This window comes from Electrona antarctica, assembly GCF_951216825.1.
Source record: "Electrona antarctica genome assembly, contig: scaffold_560, whole genome shotgun sequence".
Taxonomy (NCBI): Eukaryota; Metazoa; Chordata; class Actinopteri; order Myctophiformes; family Myctophidae; genus Electrona; species Electrona antarctica.
In genome coordinates, this window is record NW_027637818.1 from 24,500 (window position 1) to 38,463 (window position 13,964).

Genomic DNA, 13,964 nt, shown 5'->3' on the forward strand with positions numbered 1-13,964 from the left:
CGTTACTAATTGATAGGGCGGTGAACTCCGTCCTGAGCGCTGGGCGTTACTAATTGATAGGGTGTTGAACTCTGTCCTGTGCGCTGGGCGTTACTAATTGATAGGGCGTTGAACTCCGTCCTGGGCGCTCAGGGTGTTCGGGGGGGGGGGGGGGGGGGGGGGGGGGGGGGAATAACGTAATGGCGCGTTCCTGGGTTGGATTGGGTTACAGTTGTTTTTGGCAGTACATATTGATTTTAGTTTTAGTCATAGTCTCTTGAATAGTTTTCACTTAGTTTTAGTCACATGGTATGTCTTAGCGTTAGTCTTGTTTTAGTAGACTAAATCTACAGTTGATTTAGTCGACTAAAATGTATTTTGGCGGGCCTCGATCGTCGTAATGGCTGATTTTACACTCGCTGAAAATAGCAGATCTACAAGCCCACAGTTTAAATAGCAGATCTACAAGAGCAGAACTCTAACCCTAACCCAAGCCCACCGTTTGTGAGCTTGGTAAAATGACTTCCCATTTCGTCTAGTTTTTATTTGTTGACAAAATTGTCAATATATTTAGTCTTAGTTTTAGTCATTAATTTAGTTTCCATGTAGTTTTCGTCAGTGATAAAAGGAAGTCAACGAACATTTTTCGTCTTAGTTTTAGTCGACAAAATCAACACTGATGTGAGGTTTAGGGGGTAGGGCTTTAGGGTATGGTGTCAGCTTATTGGCTGTGAGGTTTAGGGGGTAGGGCTTTAGGGTATGGTGTCAGCCTATTGGCTGTGAGGTTTAGGGGGTAGGGCTTTAGGGTATGGTGTCAGCCTATTGGCTGTCGGAACACACATTGACCCCCAATTATTTACGCCAGCAGTGAATGAGTTAAGAATCCATCTGTTCTCATGACACGATATCCATTTAGATAACTACAAAAAAAAAAGCGCTTGATTTGATGCTCGGAGGAACAGCAGAACCAGACAGGAACAGGAAGTGATGCTCGGAGGAACAGCAGAACCAGACAGGAACAGGAAGTGATGCTCGGAGGAACAGCAGAACCAGACAGGAACAGGAAGTGATGCTCGGAGGAACAGCAGAACCAGACAGGAACAGGAAGTGATGCTCGGAGGAACAGCAGAACCAGACAGGAACAGGAAGTGATGCGTGAGATGATTCCACTGGTTTCAGATGTTTGTGCAGATAAAACAAGCCCCCCCTCCCCCTGTGTGTGTGTGTGTGTGTGTGTGCGCGTGCGTGTGTGCATACGTGCGTGTGTGCGTACGTGCACGCTCCTGTACACTCTCCCTCTTACACAAAACAATACAACAAATAACAGGTAAATCATGATGACAGTAAAAAATAACAATAATAATAATAATAGCAATACAAATAATAATAATAACAATAATAATAATAATACAAACAAAACAAAATAGATACACAATAACAACGAGTGCTAATTATTATTCCAGTGCTTTAGAGTCAGTTCAGAGCATGTCTATTGTTCCCTCAGTGTTTAGGGTTCAGAGCATGTCTAGTGTTCCCTCAGTGTTTAGGGTTCATGTCTAGTTCCCTCAGTGTTTAGGGTCCAGAGCATGTCTAGTTCCCTCAGTGTTTAGGGTTCAGAGCATGTCTAGTGTTCCCTCAGTGTTTAGGGTTCAGAGCATGTCTAGTTCCCTCAGTGTTTAGGGTCCAGAGCATGTCTAGTTCCCTCAGTGTTTAGGGTTCAGAGCATGTCTAGTGTTCCCTCAGTGTTTAGGGTTCAGAGCATGTCTAGTTCCCTCAGTGTTTAGGGTTCATGTCTAGTGTTCCCTCAGTGTTTAGGGTTCAGAGCATGTCTAGTTCCCTCAGTGTTTAGGGTTCAGAGCATGTCTAGTTCCCTCAGTGTTTAGGGTTCATGTCTAGTGTTCCCTCAGTGTTTAGGGTTCAGAGCATGTCTAGTTCCCTCAGTGTTTAGGGTCCAGATCATGTCTAGTTCCCTCAGTGTTTAGGGTTCATGTCTAGTTCCCTCAGTGTTTAGGGTTCAGAGCATGTCTAGTTCCCTCAGTGTTTAGGGTTCAGAGCATGTCTAGTACCCTCAGTGTTTAGGGTTCAGATCATGTCTAGTTCCCTCAGTGTTTAGGGTTCAGAGCATGTCTAGTTCCCTCAGTGTTTAGGGTTCAGAGCATGTCTAGTTCCCTCAGTGTTTAGGGTTCAGAGCATGTCTAGTTCCCTCAGTGTTTAGGGTCCAGATCATGTCTAGTTCCCTCAGTGTTTAGGGTTCATGTCTAGTGTTCCCTCAGTGTTTAGGGTTCAGAGCATGTCTAGTTCCCTCAGTGTTTAGGGTCCAGATCATGTCTAGTTCCCTCAGTGTTTAGGGTTCATGTCTAGTTCCCTCAGTGTTTAGGGTTCAGAGCATGTCTAGTTCCCTCAGTGTTTAGGGTCCAGATCATGTCTAGTTCCCTCAGTGTTTAGGGTTCATGTCTAGTTCCCTCAGTGTTTAGGGTTCATGTCTAGTTCCCTCAGTGTTTAGGGTTCATGTCTAGTTCCCTCAGTGTTTAGGGTTCAGAGCATGTCTAGTTCCCTCAGTGTTTAGGGTCCAGAGCATGTCTAGTTCCCTCAGTGTTTAGGGTTCAGAGCATGTCTAGTGTTCCCTCAGTGTTTAGGGTTCAGAGCATGTCTAGTTCCCTCAGTGTTTAGGGTCCAGAGCATGTCTAGTTCCCTCAGTGTTTAGGGTTCAGAGCATGTCTAGTTCCCTCAGTGTTTAGGGTTCATGTCTAGTTCCCTCAGTGTTTAGGGTTCAGAGCATGTCTAGTTCCCTCAGTGTTTAGGGTTCATGTCTAGTGTTCCCTCAGTGTTTAGGGTCCAGAGCATGTCTAGTTCCCTCAGTGTTTAGGGTTCAGATCATGTCTAGTTCCCTCAGTGTTTAGGGTTCAGAGCATGTCTAGTTCCCTCAGTGTTTAGGGTTCAGAGCATGTCTAGTTCCCTCAGTGTTTAGGGTTCAGAGCATGTCTAGTTCCCTCAGTGTTTAGGGTTCAGAGCATGTCTAGTTCCCTCAGTGTTTAGGGTTCATGTCTAGTTCCCTCAGTGTTTAGGGTTCAGAGCATGTCTAGTTCCCTCAGTGTTTAGGGTCCAGAGCATGTCTAGTTCCCTCAGTGTTTAGGGTTCAGAGCATGTCTAGTGTTCCCTCAGTGTTTAGGGTTCAGAGCATGTCTAGTTCCCTCAGTGTTTAGGGTCCAGATCATGTCTAGTTCCCTCAGTGTTTAGGGTTCATGTCTAGTTCCCTCAGTGTTTAGGGTTCAGAGCATGTCTAGTTCCCTCAGTGTTTAGGGTCCAGATCATGTCTAGTTCCCTCAGTGTTTAGGGTTCATGTCTAGTTCCCTCAGTGTTTAGGGTTCATGTCTAGTTCCCTCAGTGTTTAGGGTTCAGAGCATGTCTAGTTCCCTCAGTGTTTAGGGTCCAGAGCATGTCTAGTTCCCTCAGTGTTTAGGGTTCATGTCTAGTTCCCTCAGTGTTTAGGGCCCAGAGCATGTCTAGTTCCCTCAGTGTTTAGGGTTCAGAGCATGTCTAGTTCCCTCAGTGTTTAGGGTTCATGTCTAGTTCCCTCAGTGTTTAGGGTTCATGTCTAGTGTTCCCTCAGTGTTTAGGGTTCAGAGCATGTCTAGTTCCCTCAGTGTTTAGGGTTCATGTCTAGTGTTCCCTCAGTGTTTAGGGTCCAGAGCATGTCTAGTTCCCTCAGTGTTTAGGGTTCAGAGCATGTCTAGTTCCCTCAGTGTTTAGGGTTCATGTCTAGTTCCCTCAGTGTTTAGGGTTCAGAGCATGTCTAGTTCCCTCAGTGTTTAGGGTTCAGAGCATGTCTAGTTCCCTCAGTGTTTAGGGTTCATGTCTAGTTCCCTCAGTGTTTAGGGTCCAGAGCATGTCTAGTTCCCTCAGTGTTTAGGGTTCAGAGCATGTCTAGTTCCCTCAGTGTTTAGGGTTCATGTCTAGTTCCCTCAGTGTTTAGGGTTCAGAGCATGTCTAGTTCCCTCAGTGTTTAGGGTTCAGAGCATGTCTAGTTCCCTCAGTGTTTAGGGTTCATGTCTAGTTCCCTCAGTGTTTAGGGTCCAGAGCATGTCTAGTTCCCTCAGTGTTTAGGGTTCAGAGCATGTCTAGTTCCCTCAGTGTTTAGGGTTCATGTCTAGTTCCCTCAGTGTTTAGGGTTCAGAGCATGTCTAGTTCCCTCAGTGTTTAGGGTCCAGATCATGTCTAGTTCCCTCAGTGTTTAGGGTTCATGTCTAGTTCCCTCAGTGTTTAGGGTTCAGAGCATGTCTAGTTCCCTCAGTGTTTAGGGTTCAGAGCATGTCTAGTGTTCCCTCAGTGTTTAGGGTTCAGAGCATGTCTAGTTCCCTCAGTGTTTAGGGTCCAGATCATGTCTAGTTCCCTCAGTGTTTAGGGTTCATGTCTAGTTCCCTCAGTGTTTAGGGTTCAGAGCATGTCTAGTTCCCTCAGTGTTTAGGGTCCAGAGCATGTCTAGTTCCCTCAGTGTTTAGGGTTCAGAGCATGTCTAGTGTTCCCTCAGTGTTTAGGGTTCAGAGCATGTCTAGTTCCCTCAGTGTTTAGGGTCCAGAGCATGTCTAGTTCCCTCAGTGTTTAGGGTTCAGAGCATGTCTAGTTCCCTCAGTGTTTAGGGTTCAGAGCATGTCTAGTTCCCTCAGTGTTTAGGGCTCAGAGCATGTCTAGTTCCCTCAGTGTTTAGGGTTCAGAGCATGTCTAGTTCCCTCAGTGTTTAGGGTCCAGAGCATGTCTAGTTCCCTCAGTGTTTAGGGTCCAGAGCATGTCTAGTTCCCTCAGTGTTTAGGGTTCATGTCTAGTTCCCTCAGTGTTTAGGGTCCAGAGCATGTCTAGTTCCCTCAGTGTTTAGGGTTCATGTCTAGTTCCCTCAGTGTTTAGGGTTCATGTCTAGTGTTCCCTCAGTGTTTAGGGTTCATGTCTAGTTCCCTCAGTGTTTAGGGTTCATGTCTAGTTCCCTCAGTGTTTAGGGTTCATGTCTAGTTCCCTCAGTGTTTAGGGTCCAGAGCATGTCTAGTTCCCTCAGTGTTTAGGGTTCAGAGCATGTCTAGTTCCCTCAGTGTTTAGGGTTCATGTCTAGTTCCCTCAGTGTTTAGGGTTCATGTCTAGTTTTCCCTCAGACACAATAATTATTCAAGAAAAAAAAAAAATCAACTTCTTTTCATTGTTATTTTTTTTTAAGATTAACGTAGAAGAAACAAACAGGAAGAGGAAACCATGTCACGGCATGCTGCGTTAAGCCCCACCCCTTCCTCCCACAACATGACGTCACTTCCTCCTACAACATGACATCACTTCCTCACAACATGACGTCACTTCCTCCTACAACATGACATCACTTCCTCCCACAATATATCACTTCCTACAATATGACATCACTTTCTCCCACAATATGACATCACTTCCTCCCACAATATGATATCACTTCCTCCAATTTGACATCACTTTCTCCCACAACATGACATCACTTCCTCCAATATGACATCACTTTCTCCCACAAGTGATGGTGGTCACTGTTTCTTCTCTCTAGTGGTGACATCACTGTGACGTCACTGTGATGTCACTGTGATGTCACTGTTTCTTCTCTCTAGTGGTGACATCACTGTGACGTCACTGTGATGTCACTGTGATGTCGCTGTTTCTTCTCAATAGTGGTGACATCACTGTGATGTCACAGTGATGTCACTGTTTCTTCTCTCTAGTGGTGACATCACTGTGATGTCACTGTGATGTCACTGTGATGTCACAGTGATGTCAGTTTCTTCTCTCTAGTGGTGACATCACTGTGACGTCACTGTGATGTCACTGTTTCTTCTCTCTAGTGGTGACATCACTGTGATGTCACTGTGATGTCACTGTGATGTCACAGTGATGTCACTGTTTCTTCTCTCTAGTGGTGACATCACTGCGATGTCACTGTGATGTCATTGTTTCTTCTCTCTAGTAGTGACATCACTGTGATGTCATTGTTTCTTCTCTCTAGTGGTGACATCACTGTGATGTCATTGTTTCTTCTCTCTAGTGGTGATGTCACAGTGATGTCACTGTTTCTTCTCTCTAGTGGTGATGTCACTGTGATGTCATTGTTTCTTCTCTCTAGTGGTGATGTCACAGTGATGTCACTGTGATGTCACTGTGATGTCATTGTTTCTTCTCTCTAGTAGTGATGTCACTGTGATGTCACTGTGATGTCACTGTGATGTCATTGTTTCTTCTCTCTAGTGGTGATGTCACGGTGATGTCACTGTGGTGTCATTGTTTCTTCTCTCTAGTGGTGATGCCACTGTGATGTCACTGTGATGTCACTGTGATGTCATTGTTTCTTCTCTCTAGTGGTGATGTCACTGTGATGTCACTGTGATGTCATTGTTTCTTCTCTCTAGTGGTGATGTCACTGTGATGTCATTGTTTCTTCTCTCTAGTGGTGATGTCACTGTGATGTCATTGTTTCTTCTCTCTAGTGGTGATGTCACTGTGATGTCATTGTTTCTTCTCTCTAGTGGTGATGTCACTGTGATGTCACTGTGATGTCATTGTTTCTTCTCTCTAGTGGTGATGTCATTGTTTCTTCTCTCTAGTGGTGATGTCACTGTGATGTCACTGTTTCTTCTCTCTAGTGGTGATAGTGACCAGCTGTTTGGCGGCCTTAGCGATGTCATAAGCACACTGGATGACCTGCTGGGTGAGCAGCTGGAAGTCCACGGGCGGAGCCGAGAGGTCCGAGGGCGCCGCCTTGCGGCACTCCACCTGCAGCCGTGACGCGCTGGACGCTAGCAGACGGAGAGAGCAGTGGACCGCGTCTAGAGCTGGACGCTGGGAGGGGAGCAATGCATTTACAATGGAGAGGAGAGGAGAGGAGAGGAGAGGAGAGCAATGCATTTACAATGGAGAGGAGAGGAGAGGAGAGGAGAGGAGAGGAGAGGAGAGGAGAGGAGAGGAGAGGAATGCATTTACAATGGAGAGGAGAGGAGAGGAGAGGAGAGGAGAGGAGAGGAGAGGAGAGGAGAGGAATGCATTTACAATGGAGAGGAGAGGAGAGGAGAGGAATGCATTTACAATGGAGAGGAGAGGAGAGGAGAGGAGAGGAGAGGAGAGGAATGCATTTACAATAGAGAGGAGAGGAGAGGAGAGGAGAGGAGAGGAGAGGAGAGGAGAGGAGAGGAGAGGAGAGGAATGCATTTACAATGGAGAGGAGAGGAGATGAGAGGAGAGGAATGCATTTACAATGGAGAGGAGAGGAGAGGAGAGGAGAGGAGAGGAGAGGAGAGGAGAGGAGAGGAGAGGAGACAGAAGTAGCAATATGTTATTAAACTAATTCACCAACCCTGACAGACATAGTATATAGTCTACTATAACCCTGACCTAGCCATGGGTCACATGATCCCATGGGTCACATGATGTCATGGGTCACATGATGTCATGGGTCACATGATGCCATGGGTCACATGATGGCATGGGTCACATGATGCCATGGGTCACATGATGCCATGGGTCACATGATGTCATGGGTCACATGATGCCATGGGTCACATGATGCCATGGGTCACATGATGCCATGGGTCACATGATGCCATGGGTCACATGATCACATGGGTCACATGATGCCATGGGTCACATGATCACATGGGTCACATGATGCCATGGGTCACATGATGTCATGGGTCACATGATGTCATGGGTCACATGATGCCATGGGTCACATGATGTCATGGGTCACATGATGTCATGGGTCACATGATCCCATGGGTCACATGATCCCATGGGTCACATGATGTCATGGGTCACATGATGCCATGGGTCACATGTCGTCATGGGTCACATTATGTCATGATGCCATGGGTCACATGATGCCATGGGTCACATGATGTCATGGGTCACATGATGCCATGGGTCACATGATGCCATGGGTCACATGATCACATGGGTCACATGATGCCATGGGTCACATGATGTCATGGGTCACATGATGCCATGGGTCACATGATGCCATGGGTCACATGATGTCATGGGTCACATGATCCCATGGGTCACATGATGTCATGGGTCACATGATGCCATGGGTCACATGTCGTCATGGGTCACATTATGTCATGATGCCATGGGTCACATGATGCCATGGGTCACATGATGCCATGGGTCACATGATGTCATGGGATACAGTGTAAACGTGTAAATAAACATTCAGATTTAAAATCTAAAGTCCTCACCACGTGGGCCGCATCGATCTGCACAGCTGCACCGATCTGAACAGCTGCACCGATCTGCACAGCTGCACCGATCTGCACAGCTGCACCGATCTGCACAGCTGCACCGATCTGCACAGCTGCACCGATCTGCACAGCTGCACCGATCTGCACAGCTGCACCGATCTGCACAGCTGCACCGATCTGCACAGCTGCACCGATCTGCACAGCTGCACCGATCTGCACCGATCTGCACAGCTGCACCGATCTGCACCGATCTGAACAGCTGCACCGATCTGAACAGCTGCACCGATCTGAACAGCTGCACCGATCTGCACAGCTGCACCGATCTGAACAGCTGCATCGCACGTATAATAAAAGGCATTTTTATCCGAGCAGTTTTTTTTGCAAATTAACCCTAACCCATTATAACGCTAAACCCTAATAAAATGTATATAGTTTGTATTATTCAAAGATATTAAAGGTCATACAGGTCAATGTGGTGATCTGCAGAGAAGACAGACAACAATAAACAGAGGGTGAGACAGACAGACAGACAGACAGACAGACAGGTCTTACTCTAGGGAACAGTGAGACCATCTCAGAGACCGCCTGGTGGATCTTCTCTGAACAGGGAACAAAACTGTAGAAAAAACAAAACATAACACGGTCATTATGTTATACCTCTTTACTGCCATCTAGTGGTCATTATGTTAACCTCTTTACTGCCATCTAGTGGTCATTATGTTAACCTCTTTACTGCCATCTAGTGGTCATTATGTTAACCTCTTTACTGCCATCTAGTGGTCATTATGTTAACCTCTTTACTGCCATCTAGTGGTCATTATGTTAACCTCTTTACTGCCATCTAGTGGTCATTATGTTAACCTCTTTACTGCCATCTAGTGGTCATTATGTTAACCTCTTTACTGCCATCTAGTGGTCATTATGTTAACCTCTACTGCCATCTAGTGGTCATAATGTTAACCTCTTTACTGCCATCTAGTGGTCATTATGTTAACCTCTTTACTGCCATCTAGTGGTCATTATGTTAACCTCTTTACTGCCATCTAGTGGTCATTATGTTAACCTCTTTACTGCCATCTAGTGGTCATTATGTTAACCTCTTTACTGCCATCTAGTGGTCATTATGTTAACCTCTTTACTGCCATCTAGTGGTCATTATGTTAACCTCTTTACTGCCATCTAGTGGTCATTATGTTAACCTCTTTACTGCCATCTAGTGGTCATTATGTTAACCTCTTTACTGCCATCTAGTGGTCATTATGTTAACCTCTACTGCCATCTAGTGGTCATTATGTTAACCTCTTTACTGCCATCTAGTGGTCATTATGTTAACCTCTTTACTGCCATCTAGTGGTCATTATGTTAACCTCTACTGCCATCTAGTGGTCATTATGTTAACCTCTTTACTGCCATCTAGTGGTCATTATGTTAACCTCTACTGCCATCTAGTGGTCATAATGTTAACCTCTTTACTGCCATCTAGTGGTCATTATGTTAACCTCTTTACTGCCATCTAGTGGTCATTATGTTAACCTCTTTACTGCCATCTAGTGGTCATTATGTTAACCTCTTTACTGCCATCTAGTGGTCATTATGTTAACCTCTTTACTGCCATCTAGTGGTCATTATGTTAACCTCTACTGCCATCTAGTTGTCATTATGTTAACCTCTTTACTGCCATCTAGTGGTCATTATGTTAACCTCTTTACTGCCATCTAGTGGTCATTATGTTAACCTCTACTGCCATCTAGTGGTCATTATGTTAACCTCTTTACTGCCATCTAGTGGTCATTATGTTAACCTCTACTGCCATCTAGTGGTCATAATGTTAACCTCTTTACTGCCATCTAGTGGTCATTATGTTAACCTCTTTACTGCCATCTAGTGGTCATTATGTTAACCTCTACTGCCATCTAGTGGTCATTATGTTAACCTCTTTACTGCCATCTAGTGGTCATTATGTTAACCTCTTTACTGCCATCTAGTGGTCATTATGTTAACCTCTTTACTGCCATCTAGTGGTCATTATGTTAACCTCTTTACTGCCATCTAGTGGTCATTATGTTAACCTCTTTACTGCCATCTAGTGGTCATTATGTTAACCTCTTTACTGCCATCTAGTGGTCATTATGTTAACCTCTTTACTGCCATCTAGTGGTCATTATGTTAACCTCTTTACTGCCATCTAGTGGTCATTATGTTAACCTCTTTACTGCCATCTAGTGGTCATTATGTTAACCTCTTTACTGCCATCTAGTGGTCATTATGTTAACCTCTTTACTGCCATCTAGTGGTCATTATGTTAACCTCTACTGCCATCTAGTGGTCATTATGTTAACCTCTTTACTGCCATCTAGTGGTCATTATGTTAACCTCTTTGCTGCCATCTAGTGGTCATTATGTTAACCTCTTTACTGCCATCTAGTGGTCATTATGTTAACCTCTTTACTGCCATCTAGTGGTCATTATGTTAACCTCTTTACTGCCATCTAGTGGTCATTATGTTAACCTCTTTACTGCCATCTAGTGGTCATTATGTTAACCTATACTGCCATCTAGTGGTCATTATGTCGGAAGTGAAACGACACCACACAACACAGCCCAGTCTTTAGCTAGCAGAACAACCAGCTACATTAGCCCACAGTCTTTAGCTAGCAGAACAACCAGCCACATTAGCTCACATCCTTTAGCTAGCAGTACAACCAGCTACATTAGCTCACATCCTTTAGCTAGCAGAACAACCAGCTACATTAGCTCACAGCCTTTAGCTAGCAGTACAACCAACTACATTAGCCCACAGTCTTTAGCTAGCAGAACAACCAGCTACATTAGCCCACAGCCTTTAGCTAGCAGAACAACCAGCTACATTAGCCCACAGCCTTTAGCTAGCAGAACAACCAGCTACATTAGCCCCCAGCCTTTAGCTAGCAGAACAACCAGCTACATTAGCCCACACCCTTTAGCTAGCAGAACAACCAGCTACATTAGCCCACAGCCTTTAGCTAGCAGAACAACCAGCTACATTAGCCCCCAGCCGTTAGCTAGCAGAACAACCAGCTACATTAGCCCACAGCCTTTAGCTAGCAGAACAACCAGCTACATTAGCCCCCAGCCTTTAGCTAGCAGAACAACCAGCTACATTAGCCCCCAGCCTTTAGCTAGCAGTACAACCAGCTACATTAGCCCACAGCCTTTAGCTAGCAGAACAACCAGCTACATTAGCCCCCAGCCTTTAGCTAGCAGAACAACCAGCTACATTAGCCCACACCCTTTAGCTAGCAGAACAACCAGCTACATTAGCCCACAGCCTTTAGCTAGCAGAACAACCAGCTACATTAGCCCCCAGCCGTTAGCTAGCAGAACAACCAGCTACATTAGCCCACAGCCTTTAGCTAGCAGAACAACCAGCTACATTAGCCCCCAGCCTTTAGCTAGCAGAACAACCAGCTACATTAGCCCCCAGCCTTTAGCTAGCAGTACAACCAGCTACATTAGCCCACAGCCTTTAGCTAGCAGAACAACCAGCTACATTAGCCCACAGCCTTTAGCTAGCAGAACAACCAGCTACATTAGCCCACAGCCTTTAGCTAGCAGAACAACCAGCTACATTAGCCCACAGCCTTTAGCTAGCAGTACAACCAGCTACATTAGCCCACAGCCTTTAGCTAGCAGAACAACCAGCTACATTAGCCCACAGCCTTTAGCTAGCAGAACAACCAGCTACATTAGCCCCCAGCCTTTAGCTAGCAGAACAACCAGCTACATTAGCCCCCAGCCTTTAGCTAGCAGTACAACCAGCTACATTAGCCCACAGCCTTTAGCTAGCAGTACAACCAGCTACATTAGCCCACAGCCTTTAGCTAGCAGTACAACCAGCTACATTAGCCCACAGCCTTTAGCTAGCAGAACAACCAGCTACATTAGCCCACAGCCTTTAGCTAGCAGAACAACCAGCTACATTAGCCCCCAGCCTTTAGCTAGCAGAACAACCAGCTACATTAGCCCCCAGCCTTTAGCTAGCAGTACAACCAGCTACATTAGCCCACAGCCTTTACCTAGCAGTACAACCAGCTACATTAGCCCCCAGCCTTTAGCTAGCAGAACAACCAGCTACATTAGCCCCCAGCCTTTAGCTAGCAGTACAACCAGCTACATTAGCCCCCAGCCTTTAGCTAGCAGTACAACCAGCTACATTAGCCCACAGCCTTTAGCTAGCAGTACAACCAGCTACATTAGCCCACAGCCTTTAGCTAGCAGTACAACCAGCTACATTAGCCCACAGCCTTTAGCTAGCAGAACAACCAGCTACATTAGCCCACAGCCTTTAGCTAGCAGAACAACCAGCTACATTAGCCCCCAGCCTTTAGCTAGCAGAACAACCAGCTACATTAGCCCCCAGCCTTTAGCTAGCAGTACAACCAGCTACATTAGCCCACAGCCTTTAGCTAGCAGTACAACCAGCTACATTAGCCCACAGCCTTTAGCTAGCAGTACAACCAGCTACATTAGCCCACAGCCTTTAGCTAGCAGAACAACCAGCTACATTAGCCCACAGCCTTTAGCTAGCAGAACAACCAGCTACATTAGCCCCCAGCCTTTAGCTAGCAGAACAACCAGCTACATTAGCCCCCAGCCTTTAGCTAGCAGTACAACCAGCTACATTAGCCCACAGCCTTTAGCTAGCAGTACAACCAGCTACATTAGCCCCCAGCCTTTAGCTAGCAGAACAACCAGCTACATTAGCCCCCAGCCTTTAGCTAGCAGTACAACCAGCTACATTAGCCCCCAGCCTTTAGCTAGCAGTACAACCAGCTACATTAGCCCACAGCCTTTAGCTAGCAGTACAACCAGCTACATTAGCCCACAGCCTTTAGCTAGCAGTACAACCAGCTACATTAGCCCACAGCCTTTAGCTAGCAGTACAACCAGCTACATTAGCCCCCAGCCTTTAGCTAGCAGAACAACCAGCTACATTAGCCCCCAGCCTTTAGCTAGCAGTACAACCAGCTACATTAGCCCACAGCCTTTAGCTAGCAGTACAACCAGCTACATTAGCCCACAGCCTTTAGCTAGCAGTACAACCAGCTACATTAGCCCACAGCCTTTAGCTAGCAGTACAACCAGCTACATTAGCCCCCAGCCTTTAGCTAGCAGAACAACCAGCTACATTAGCCCCCAGCCTTTAGCTAGCAGTACAACCAGCTACATTAGCCCACAGCCTTTAGCTAGCAGTACAACCAGCTACATTAGCCCCCAGCCTTTAGCTAGCAGTACAACCAGCTACATTAGCCCCCAGCCTTTAGCTAGCAGTACAACCAGCTACATTAGCCCCCAGCCTTTAGCTAGCAGTACAACCAGCTACATTAGCCCACAGCCTTTAGCTAGCAGTACAACCAGCTACATTAGCCCCCAGCCTTTAGCTAGCAGTACAACCAGCTACATTAGCCCACAGCCTTTAGCTAGCAGAACAACCAGCTACATTAGCCCCCAGCCTTTAGCTAGCAGAACAACCAGCTACATTAGCCCCCAGCCTTTAGCTAGCAGTACAACCAGCTACATTAGCCCCCAGCCTTTAGCTAGCAGTACAACCAGCTACATTAGCCCACAGCCTTTAGCTAGCAGAACAAACAGCTACTTTTGCTCAGCGATGTGATACAAAAACACAAATGATTTACGATCATCGGGTGCGCGGCGGCTCACCATGGACAGCTCTCTAACCTTTGGAGAAACTGCGCTTTGAAAACCGGGTTATAATGG

General features: G+C 46.1%; 1 pseudogene across 1 annotated transcript in view; it reads right to left on the reverse strand.

The window, feature by feature from the left end:
* Nucleotides 1–5,246: 5,246 nt before the first annotated feature.
* The window catches only part of LOC306918640 (ARF GTPase-activating protein GIT1-like), a 30,519-nt pseudogene continuing 21,801 nt past the window's right edge, over nt 5,247–13,964 (reverse strand). The window contains exons 12-13 of the transcript XR_013792529.1: nt 8,760–8,823; nt 5,247–6,810 (exon numbers count right to left, since the gene is read on the reverse strand). The product of XR_013792529.1 is annotated as an ARF GTPase-activating protein GIT1-like (transcript). The remainder of the gene's footprint in view (nt 6,811–8,759; nt 8,824–13,964) is intronic.